The 12,654-nt window shown below is 36.8% G+C and overlaps 1 protein-coding gene across 1 annotated transcript in view; it reads left to right on the top strand.

Annotated features, from left to right (window-relative positions):
- Positions 1-1,116: 1,116 nt before the first annotated feature.
- MAGED1 (MAGE family member D1) overlaps positions 1,117-12,654 on the top strand; it is a 63,282-nt gene continuing 51,744 nt past the window's right edge. Inside the window, exon 1 of the mRNA XM_031445178.2 lies at positions 1,117-1,151. The gene's annotated coding sequence lies outside the window, so the exon portion shown is untranslated. The remainder of the gene's footprint in view (positions 1,152-12,654) is intronic.

The following is a 12,654-nucleotide window of genomic DNA, read 5'->3' as shown; positions in this document are numbered from 1 at the left end:
TGAACTATAACAATACCAACAAAAGTCAGGACCTTGTGCTGGTCCCGGTCATTGCCCTGACCACATTTTGGTTATTTATTCAGTCAACAAACATTTATAATCACCCATTTTATGCTAGGCTCTAATGTGTTTAAATGGTACATTTAACCCCTAAGCTGTGGGCTTCTAGTGCAATACCTCTGGCTATAGCATAGTGTTTGGGATATGGTAGATTCTCAGCATATACTTCTATGTCGACTAAAAATAACACCAAAAGAGGAGAACTGGGTACAGATTTGGGGCCCCAAAGAACTTTCTGGAAGTAATGGCAATAGTTAACTCAATGCTGAACTTTTAACCAGAGTAAGGATTATTCTTATTTATTTATTTGTTTGTTTGTTTGTTTATTTATTTATTTATTTTTAAGTTTTTTGGGGAGAGTGGATGGGTAATTAGGTTTATTTATTTATTTAAAAAATTTTAATGGAGTTACTAGGGATTGATCCTGGATTATTATTATTGAAACTTTTTGTCAGTTGTCAATTTCTTCATTTTCCTGGGGACTATACAAGTATACAAGAGTGCTTTCTAAATGAGCTCACCTTTGCTTATTTGGAAATTTGAGTATGGCAGGCAACTCTCTGGATACCATTCCAAGACAAAAGTGATTCAGATTTAGGATTTTAAAAAAAATCTTGAAATCTAAGTATGCCACTAGTAAAAACGAACTTTAAAAGAATTCCAGAAAACAGTAAATCAGTGTGGTAAATATATAACTGTAGGCATCCTAGACTTAAGAGGCTAAGGGTAAGGGGGATATTTGAAAGTCTGAATCATCAAGGCTTGGTGACAAACTGGATACTTAGGGTTTGACAAAAATGCTGCAGTTCCTGGGATGACTAGAGCTAGAATTTGTAAAAAGTTAACTGATTCCCTCTTCCAGCCGTTTTACGTCACTATCCAGGTTCCCATCCATCTGGTGAGAGAGCCAAGGAGACGAAGTATTTAAAGAGCTTGCTAGAGAGGCACAGGAAGTCTCCTGGAGTGAAGGCAGGGGGCGGGGGTGGGGGGCCGGGGTGGGGGTGTGGCCGCCTGGGCTAAAGCTTCCACCAAACAAAAGAAAACAGCACTTCCGGTCACGCCATCGTCGCGTCGCGGCTTTCTTCATCGAGGTGAGTGTAAAGAAAGGGACTGGTAATTTTCACAAGTGAGTCCCCAGACACTTCAGGGACACTTTCCTCCTAGCGTCCACGTGAGATGGAAAGAATTCATCCCCAGAGTACATTGTATGTAGGATGTTTCTGATGCTTCTGATTCCGATAGCCTCTCCCCTCTCTCTTACTCGTCAAGAGACGGCCGGCCGTCATCCCCTCTCCCTGTGACTTTTCTGGTCCTTTTATCCCTGGTTGTTCTTTACTTCTCCTCGTTGTCCCGGATCCTCCCTGATTTTTTCTGAGCCGTGATCATTTCTTCTGTCGCCGATTTCTTTCCTACCTCTTTACTCCTACCTCCCACCCCGCCCCTCTTTTAGCTTAAGAACTTTTGCAACCCCCCTTCCCCGACTCTGAACCTACATTCTTCCTTCTTTTTCCTTCCGACCCCAGTATTTTACTCCTCCTGAAGATTTCTGATCTCCCCTGTCACACTCCTGCAGAGGCCAGTGAATTATATACTTTCTAAAATCAGATGTGACTTCAATTTCAAGGGCAAGGCTGCTTTTGTTCTTTTTAAAAATTAGCAAAGGAGCAGAAATTTTAAACTTTGAGAGACATACGGACTTCAAATTCTTACGTCCTTGTACTTATTTTTTTTTTTACTCTAAACGAAATTACATATCAGGTATTGCACTGGTTTCAATCTTCTATTTATGACATTTAAACAAAATTTTGGTAGACAACTGAATCCTCAGATTTTTAGAGTGGCAAACAGAGTGGGTTTTCCCTATAACCTGGTGTCAGTTTTAGAGGGTGGAAGTTTACCATCCCCGTTAGAATTTCTCATAGAGCAGAAATGGTTGACAGATATAATATCCATTCACAAATTTATTATTTCATATGAGTTGGGTTTATTATGTAACTCCTTTTCTAATGTCTGGTAGCAACATTGAAGAGCAAGTTGGCAGATTTTTCAGACAAAGATTTTTTTTCTAGGAGCTTTGCATGTGTTATCCATTTGGTGCGGTGTCAACTATTTTTTCTTCATTTGTTGCAATGTGTAATGTATTTTTCTGCTTTATTTGCCATATATAATTTGTCTTGAGAAAATATTCGTTAATGTTCACAATTTATTCCTTCAGTTCTTTACCCAAGAGGAGGAAATGGTTATTAAATTTATAATGAGGGTCAGGGGTTTTCATGCTCTAAAGAGGAACTGAACCAACAGTCTCCTTGCACAAGCAACATATTCCCTCCTCCTGCTGTAACTAGTGTGTTAGACTTGCCAAAATAAGAGATGATTCTTTTTTCTAGGCCAGGTATAATTATCAGTTTTTTAACAGTGAGGCTGAGGTTTCCTGACACCAGAACACTTAGAGACTTTTTCAAAGGTTGGTGCTGATGTCTCTTTATTCTCAATTCAAATCGTAGTTACACAGCATTTTAAGTATCATCACACCGGCTTCAGCCCACTGTGCATGCATGAATCCATCCATTAGTTTAAGAGTTTTTTGTTGCATAACTTATATGCCAGACAGTGTTTTAAGCACTGAGGATACAACAGTGGAAAATAAAACCCAAACAGAGTCTTTGAAACTACAATTGAGAGACAGTAAATTAATATATAATAGAGTGTGATGAGGGAGGGACTGTACCATTTTAAATACAATGGTCACGAAGGTCTCCCTGGTAAGACATTTGAGCAGAAACCTAAAGGAAAAGAGGGCACAAACTATACAGATACTAGTGGGAAGACAGGATATGTCTATGACAGTGTCTCTGCATTTATTGGTCATTCGGCTTCCTACATTCCCTCCCCTCCCCTCTCCCTGCCATCACTGTTCTGCATAGCATTAATGCACCACTCTGCATACTCAAATAATCTATTCTGTCCACATAAATTCCCCATATTCTCTTTCTCCTGGCTAGCTTCTGGCTGCCATTTAGGGGAATTGTCAGTTACCAGCCCACCCAAGAAGATGTATCTTTGTCTCCATCCTCACCTCTTCCTCAGTCTGTTTATTTGTGGTGCACTGTGTGCTATCTTACAAGATCCGTGGTTTCCTCTCTCACTGCTCTTCCTCACTCTGCTCTTTCCTCTCTCACTGTGTGTCTGTAATATGTTGTCCATAAATGTTTGGTATGGTAAATTGAAGTGAATTCAGTGCTTGTCTGTAACAGACAAACTTTTAAATATAGATGGCTCCCTCCTGTTCAAAACCACCTTCTGAGGTCAGTATCATCATTGTCATTTTCCTGATAAAACCAAGACCCAGGTGTATCCTAACTTGCTAAATGGTAGTAGAGTTAATGGAGTTAAAGTCAGATACTCAGTCCTGGCCTGGTTCTCTCTTTCTGTCTGTCTGTCTGTATTTTTGTTTGTATGTTTGACTTCTTTGGCTTAAAGATTTTGTTTTTGAGATTGATCCAAGTTACTGGGTGTAGTAGTAATTCCTTCATTCTTATTGCTGTGTATTTCATTGTGTGAATTTACTGCAATAGGTGGACATTCTGGTTGTTTACATTCTTGGCCTGCAAATAGTGCTGTAAACATTCTAGAACATGTGTTTTGGTGATAACATGCGCACCTTTCTGTTAGGCATATACTTAGGAGTAGAAATGCTGACTCACAGGCTATGTATAAGATTAGCTTTAATAGATACTGCCAACCAGTTTTCCAAAGTGATTGTACTCAAAAACTCCTAACAGAAAATTTTGAGTTCTGATTGCTCTAGAATATTGCCAGTACTTGGTTATTGTCTTTTTAAGAAAAAATATGTAGCCATTCTAGTGGTTATGGATGGTATCTCGTTGTGGTTTTAATTTGCATAAGCCTGATGACAAATGTGAATCTTATGTTTGTTGGCCTGAATATCTTTTTATGAAGTGCCTGTTCAAGTCTTTTGACCACTTTTTCTCTTAGACTGTCCTTTTCTTATTGATTTGTAAGAGATCTTTCTATATTAAAGATGTCAATACTTTGTTGGGTCTATTTATTGCAAATCTCAGTTGCTTGCATTTTCAGTCTCTTAATGATGTCTTTTGAGGAACTGAATACAGGCATACCTTGGAGATAATACGAGTTTGGTTCCAGACCATCGCAATAAAATGAATATCACAATAAAGCAAGTAATATGAATTTTTTTCATTTCCCAGTGCATATAAAAGTTAATTTTATACTATACAGTAGTCTGGTAAGTGTGCAATAGCATTGTCTAAAAAACAACATATATGCCTTAATTAAAAAATACTTTATTACTGAAAAATGTTAACCATCATCTGACAACACAGGGTTGCAAGCATACTTTGAATTTGTAAAAAATGCAACATCTGTGAAGTGCAATAGAACAACATACGCCTGTATCTCAATTTTAACATCCTTCAATTCATCATTTTCCCCTTCATGGGTAGTGCTTGTTTGTCCTGGTTAAGAAACCTTTGCCTTTCTTAAGGTCGTGAAAATATTTTTCTATATTGTTTTATCATTTAATCTCTCGTTTATATTTATGATTCATTTGAAATTGATTTTATTGTATGTTGCCAGTATGACTTATGGGTATGGGTAAAGGCCCATTGTTTTGTTGTTGTTGTTGAAATGGGCATCCAGCTAACCCAATACCATTTATTGAAAAGATCATCCTTTTTTGCCTATAGTGTCATCATCTTTTTCATAAATTAAATAATTTGGTTATTTCTGTAGATTTGTTTCTAGATTCTGTTCATTTTAGTTTCTCTATCCTTGTTTGAGTACCAGTGTTATAATTATGTAATTTCATAATATACCTTTATATGTGGTCAGTAAGCCCTGCAGTTTTGCTCTTTTTCTTCAAGAATGCTTTGATTATTCTTGGCCTTTTGAATTTCCATGTTCATTTTAGAATCAGCTTATCAATTTTCACAAAAATTGTTCTTGGCATTTCGATTGAGATACCACTTTAATAATAATTTGAAGAGCACATATGGCACTTCACCCATAAATATCTCAGTGTTCATCTCCTAATATTAGGAACATTTTGTAAAAAAAATTTAATTACCATTATCTTACTAAGAAAAATTAACAGTAATTCCCTAGTATACTAATCCATTCTCAGATTTCTTTTTTTCTCAACAAATCTTTTATAGTTGGCATTTAAAACCATCATGCAATCTAGATTAATGTGTTTTTCTATTTGTTGAGTTTTTATTGTTGTCATTTTCTATATTTTGTTGAACTTGTTACATATTTAGTACTTTTCCATTCCCTGCAGTCATTATGTCTTCTATTTCTCAAACTGTCCTGTTTGGAAGGAGCCAGTTGGAAAACCCTAACATTGGCTTCTGTCTTTTTTCATTTATTACTGAAATTTTCAAATAGATTTAAAATAGAAAATAGTAAAAAAAAAAAAAAAAAAAGCATGAATCCATTCCCGAGCTTCAATAGTTAATACCATTTTGCCAGTTACATTTGATCTTTTCTCCTCACCCACTTTTTTCAATGTAATATTTTAAGCAATCTCAGACATAGTGTCATGGCGCAGGTAAATAACTCACAATGAATCCCTAACTCATAGGTACATTATATAAGGAATCACTAGGCCATTATTCTTAATAAGATTAACAATAATTCCATATCATCTAATACTCAGTCCATATTCAAATTTCCATGATTGTCTTAAAAATGTCTAGTTACAGTAGCTTTGTTAAATCCATGTCCAAACAAGGGCCATTTATTGCTACTGTTATGTATTTCTCTTGAGTCTCTTTTCCTATAAAATCCTCTATGATATCCCCCTCCATTTTAAAGACCATTGATTTATTGGAGAAACTAAGTCACTTGTCCTGTTGACAAATGGATTTAAATGCTTGCTTCTTTGAGATGGCTTTTATTGTGTTTTCCCTTCTCTGTGTTTCCTGTTCACTGGCCTTTAAAGCTAGAGGCTTGATTAGATTCCATTTATTTATTTTTTAAGGGAAAGACTCATTTCAGGCAGTGATAATGCACTTTCTATTGCATTTTATCAGTCTGGTTTTGTCTTTTTAACTGATGATGAGATTGATTTGTATTTTCAGGTGATCTCAGCCTGGTCCCTCCATTGTAACACATCCTACCAGCCTTTCTCCTGTTGGTTTTAGCAGCCATCGAAGATGATTGTCTAAATTCAGTATTTCAGTAGTGGTTGGAAAATAGTGGTCTAATTCTAGCAATCATTCTGCATTTATTAGCTGGAATTATTTTATAAAGGAGATCTTTTCCTTACTAGCTACTTTTTTTTTTGTCCTGAAATATGTTTCACAAGAAGAAAGTCAAGATAGATTCTTTTTTTTTCATTTATCAACTTTCAGAGTAATGAGTTGGTTTCTTAGAGACTGTCATTGTTTCTTTAATATCATTAAGAATTCATGGATTTTGGTGTATTTAACATGTCCAACATGTCCATTGTGATGTAAAATTTTTTTCATTGAAGTATAGTTTATTTATAATACCATGTTAATTTCAAATGTACAGCACAGTAATTCCGTTATATATTTTTTCCAGATTATTTTGCATTATAGGTTATTACAAGATATTGAATATATTTCCCTGTGCTCTACAGTAAATCCCTATTGCTTATCTATTTTATATATAGTAGTGTGTATCTGTTCATCCCATACTCCTAATTTATCCTTCCCTCCTCTCCCTTTCCCCTTTGGTAACCATAGATTTGTTTTTTATGTCTGTGAGTCTGTTTCTGTTTTGTAGGTAAGTTCCTTTTTTTTTTTTTCAGATTTCACATATAAGTGATATCAGATAATATTTGTCTTTCTTTGTCTGATTTACTTCACTTAGTATGATATTCTCCAAAGTCCATCCATGTTGTTGCAAATGGCCGAATTTCATTCTTTTTTATGGCTAATATTCCACTGTATTTATATACCACATGTTCTTCATCCAATCATATGTTGATGGACAGTTAGTTTGCTCCCATGTCTTGGCTACTGTAAATAATACTGCTTTGAACATTGAGGTGCGTGTATCTTTTCGAATTAGAATTTTCTCCAAATATATGCCCAGGAGTGGGATTGCTGATCATGTAGTAAATCTATTTTTAGTTTTTTAAGGAATTTCCATACTGTTCTCCTTAGTGGATGCAGCAATTTACATTCCCAGCAACAGTATAGGTGGGCTCCCTTTTCTCCACACCCTCTCCAGCATTTATTATTTGTAATACTGCAGTTTTTCTTTTTGATGCTCAAATTGTGTTATTTTAGAAATTAAGAGTCCTTTTTGTTTGATTCCTGTGTCCTTTTCACTTGTTCTTGTTAGATCCTAACTTCCCTGCTTTCTTTTCATTTATTTATTCATTTTATGTGTGTATATATATATATTTTTTTTTATTGAAGTATAGTCAGTTTACAATGTTGTACCAATTTCCAGTGTACAGCATAATACTTTAGTCATACATGAACATACATATATTCTTTTTCACCGTAAGTTACTACAAGATACTGAATATAGTTCCCTGTGCTATACAGTATAATCTTGTTGTTTATCTATTTTATATATATTAATTAGTATCTGCAAATCTCTACCTCCCAATTTATCCCTTCCCACCCCCACCCTGGAACCATTAGTTTTTTTCCTACGTTAAGTCTGTTTCTGTTTTGTAAATAAGTTTGTTTCTTAGATTCCACACATAAGTGATGTCATATGGTATTTTTCTTTCTCTTTTTGGCTTAGTTCACTTAGAATGACAATCCCCAGGTCCATCCATGTTGCTGCAAATGGCATTATTTTATTCTTTTTTATGGCCGAGTAGTATTCTATTGCATATATATACCACAATTTCTTTATCCAGTGATCTGTCAATGGACATTTAGGTTGTTTCCATGTCTTGGCTATTGTAAATAGTGCTGCTATGAACATTGGGGTGCAGGTGTCTTTTTAAATTAAGGTTCCCTCTGGATATATGCCCAGGAGTGGAATTGCTGGATCACATGGTAAGTCTATTTTTAGTTTTTTAGGGAATCTCCATGCTGTTTTCCATAGTGGCTGCACCAATTTACATTCCCACCAGCAGTGTAGGAGGGTCACCTTTTCTCCATACCCTCTCCAGCATTTATTTTCTGTAGCATTGTGATTTTTCTTTTTAGTGCTCAAATTGTGTCATTTTAGAAATTAGAAATCTTTTTGTTTGGTTCCTGTGTCCTTTTTCACATGATCTTAATAGATCCTGACTTCCCTGCTTTCTGATAAAAGGTATTTTAGGCTCATCATGTACACTCCCTGCCCCAGCTCTAGAAACAGCCATTTTGCAAGGAATCGTGTATTCTTTCAGTAGGGATTGGTACTTAGAAACCAAGGTGTGAATGATCAGGGGATTTTTTTTTTTCAGCCACACCGCTTGATCTTTTTTTTTTTTGTGCCCTTTTCCTCACTATTTTGAATATATTTGAGTGACTCCACTGGCATTCTGTTGAAAATTTCTTTGTGCATGGCTTTTATTTGTTTATGTAGTCATTCATTCAGCAAAAATGTTTGGAACACTTACTGCCATGTATATTGTCTTGTGCTGGGTACAGGGGATGTGAAGGGAAACCTAACTGGTTTCCTGTCCTTGATGACGATTCATTATAGTTGGGGTATGAGTAAATCAACAGACAATGTATAAAGCATATAATCAATTCTATGGTGGGCATAGGCAAGTGGGTTTGACAGCCTGGGAGTACAGAGTGGGCATCTAAAAATGCTTTGGAAGAGGGAGATAATGCTTGATATTGGATGAGTAGAGGAGGTATGAAGTTAGAGGAGCTATGAAGGGTGTATCAGTCAGAGGAAACTAGAAGAAGTAGAGGGATCTTGATGTATTCAAGGAAAGGTATGTGTGTATTTGGTTATAACTGGGATGTAAGTTTTATGTAGGGGAGGAGAGACAAAACTGGAGACATGGAAGGACATTGAGAGCCCCAAAGGTCAGATCAGACAACTGAAATTGCACTCTGAAGGGTATGAGACAGAAGTCCTGGAATTGTTTTAAGCAGATGAGCTTTATAATCACCCCTGTGATCTACTGATGATGCACTGGGTGGGTGGGTGGGAGTGGCACAGTCAGAGACTGGTAAGGAGGCGAAGGGTATAGCTGTCAGGGAAAAGGTAATGTCATGGTACACTGCACCTTAGGTCTGTGTGTGGTGTGTGGGAGAGTTGTGTGTGTGTGTGTGTGTGTATTACCATAGGTTGTAATGTATGTTATATATAGATAGATATAGATACATATGGCTCTCCCACACACCACACATGTATGTGTATAGAACTATATATATATAGTTTATATATATATAAAATAGATCTGTGCATGCACATGGATGTAGTGTGGCATGTCTATAGTTCTGTATGTGCATGTATATCCAGGGGCTGTCACATTGCCACAGATCTAAAGTAGAGAATATTTCATTGGAGAAACATTCTCTAAGGAAAACTAGAATGGAAAAGGGCTAACAAAAACTCTCTTCTTGACCAACCTTTAATCATACTCTTTTGTGCCCTCTTTTCAACTAAACCTCATCCTTGGGCATTGTCTTTGGCCCGCCTAGCTCAGTTTTAGAAAGAATCCTGCTAGGTCAGTTTAGCAAGAATCCCCCTACCCTTGATAGCTCAGCACTCTGGCTTGCCTTCAGCAAGAATCCTGGGGGCAAGAATCCCCCAGCCTTGATGTCTCCTTTTAGTAATTTTCTATCCACCAAACTCCCTCCTGCCTCCACCAAATCTGCTCCTTGGCTATAGATCCCCAGCTGTCTTTATTGTATTCAATCTTTCTCTCCTATTGCAATAGTCTTCCCACCTATTACAATAGTCCTTAATAAAGTCTTTCTTACCATTTTAACAAGTGTCAGAATAATTCTTTAACAGGCCACACCAAAACTTGTGCTTATTGTACTCTTCCTCTTCAAAGCTCCACCAGTTGGCATGGAGGATACCAGTTGTGTATCCTTGAGTAATCTGAGAATTCCTCTTCCTCCCCTCCTTCCTGGAATTTAAGGGTATAAGGGGGAATGAGGTGATTTTTTTCAGCTTCTCCCAGGGGTTAGAAGGTAGCTTTAACTGTTCTTTCTGGGAATGGGAATGATAATTGAAGATGCTTATCTCCTTTTCTGTGTCTGTGCCAAGTACTGTTGTATACTAGTGAACACATACTGTATTCGCCTTTTCAAACTACTATCTTAAACTCCTTAAAATAGAAACTATGAAATTTATCTACATGGGTACATAAGATGTAGACTTGAGAGGGTCCTGTTAGGGTAAGGATTTAAGGGAAACCAGGGCAGTGAGTGTGAATGGATCAAGGTTGGTGAAGGCTAAAGTACAGACAGCCAGTAATGTAATCAGTCAAAGTGCTGATGAAGTGAATGTGGACTCTTGGGTCATGAATACTGTCTGTGCATAGAGAACAATCTTATGGTTACCAGAGGGGAAAGGAGGTAGGAAGGGATAAATTGGCAGTTTGAGATTTGCAAATACTAACTACTATATAGAAAATAAATATACAACAAGTTTCTACTGAATAGCACAGGGAACTATACTCAATATCTTGTAGTAACCTATAATGAAAAAGAATACAAAAACAAACATAGGTATATATATGTATGACTGAAACATTATGCTGTACACCAGAAATTGACACAGCATTGCAAACTGACTATACTACAATAAAAAATAATGCAAGTTAAAAAAAGAATATTGTCTGTGAAAAGTAGAATAGCTAGTAAGTGGTACATGTATATTTTTAGGATGAGAGATTTGAACATGTTTGTATGTTCTGTGAGGGAGAAAAACAGAGAGGTCATTGAAAATACCAGGGAGAAATGGGATAACTGAAGAAGCAAATATGGAAAAGAGATGGTTTAGAGAATACGTGGAAAGACGAACCATGAGGAAGAGCAAGGGCATCACTTCCCATCCTGAAGTTAAAGAGGGTCAGAAAGTCAGTAAGTTTTTCAGGTTTTGGAGAGGCAAGAGATTGAGGGAGTTTCTTTCTTGCCCCAATATATTCTCTGTGAATAAGGTTGTAAGGGCATTCTTGAGTGTCAGAGGGGATGGCCAGGAGCCAGAGAAAAGAGGTGGAAGGTTGCAAACTTCTTTGGGGAATGAGAAGTTGATGGGCAGTAATGAATGTCTAGCTGAGGTGGAAATAAAAGGTCTTTAGTTTTGTGTTTTTTTCCAGTTGTGTTCAGCTGCCAAGAAGTGGGAAGCCAGGAAACAAACATTGGGTTTGATTTTAGACTCGTGAATGTGGTGATGATGATTTTGGGTGGTACGAGGTTTGAGGGACTTAAGTGGGTTGTTGAGGTTACTGATGAATTTTGTTCAGGATATAGACCATGGGATCTAGTCTCATCAGGAAAGTGTCTTCTCAGGAGGATTCTGTGGAACCCGAGAAAGAGAAGCTGGGTAAATATGTGAGTGGGTGTAGATGAAGCTATATGGAGATTCCAAAGCTCAAAAAGTAGATGTTAAAAAGGTGGAATGGCAGACAAGAAATTGTGGCTAGAGTATGATATTGGAACTTAAGATTTCAGAGGAAAAGTAGTTCTAGATGACAAGGTTCAGTGGGTGGGTGAGTTGGAGTAGAAAAGGTCCAGGAACTGTGAATCTGGGGTGATGGACAAGTTAGCCATGGGCTCATCAAGTATAGTGGGAAAGATATAGAATGGAGAGGAAGGCGAGAAAGATCCTGGTTTTTTTTTTTTTTAATTGAAGTGTAGTTGATTTACAATGTTACGTTACTTTCAGGTGTACAGCATAGTGATTCAGTTATACATATATAAACAAATATATTTTTTCATTATAGGTTATTACAAGCTTCTGAATACAGTTCCCTGTGCTATACAGTAGGACCTTGTTGTTTATCTATTTTATATATAGTAGTGTGTATCTGCTAATCCCAAACTCCTAATTTATCCCTTCCCACCCCCTTTCCCTGCTGGTAACCATAAGTTTGTTTTCTGTATCTGTGAATCTGTTTATGTTTTGTAAATAAATTCATTTGTGTCATTTTTTTTTGGATTCCACATATAAATGATATTATGACATTTGTCTTTCTCTGACTTACTTCACTTAGTATGATAATCTCTAGGTGCATCCATCTTGCTGCAAATGTCATTATTTCATTCTTTTTTATGGCTTAGTAGTATTCCATTGTGTGTATATGTGTACACACACACACACATACACACAGTACATCTTTATCCATTCATCTATTGATGGACATTTAGGTTGCTTCCATGTCTTGGCTATTGTAAATAAAGCAGCTATGAATATTGGGGTACAGTATCTTTTCAAATTAGAGTTTTCTCCAGATATATGCCCAGGAGTGGGATTGCTGGGTCATAGGATAACTCTATTTTTAGTTGTCTAAGGAACCTCTGTACTGTTTTCCATAGTGGCTGCTAAAATTTCATTCCCACCAACAGTGTAGGAGGGTCCCCTTTTCTCCACACCCTCTCCAGAAGTTATCCTTTGTGGACTTCTTAATGATGGCCATCCTGACCAGTGTGAGGTGATATC

This window comes from Camelus dromedarius, chromosome X (assembly GCF_036321535.1).
Source record: "Camelus dromedarius isolate mCamDro1 chromosome X, mCamDro1.pat, whole genome shotgun sequence".
NCBI lineage: Eukaryota > Metazoa > Chordata > Mammalia > Artiodactyla > Camelidae > Camelus > Camelus dromedarius.
This window is presented reverse-complemented; position numbering and strand designations above follow the sequence as displayed.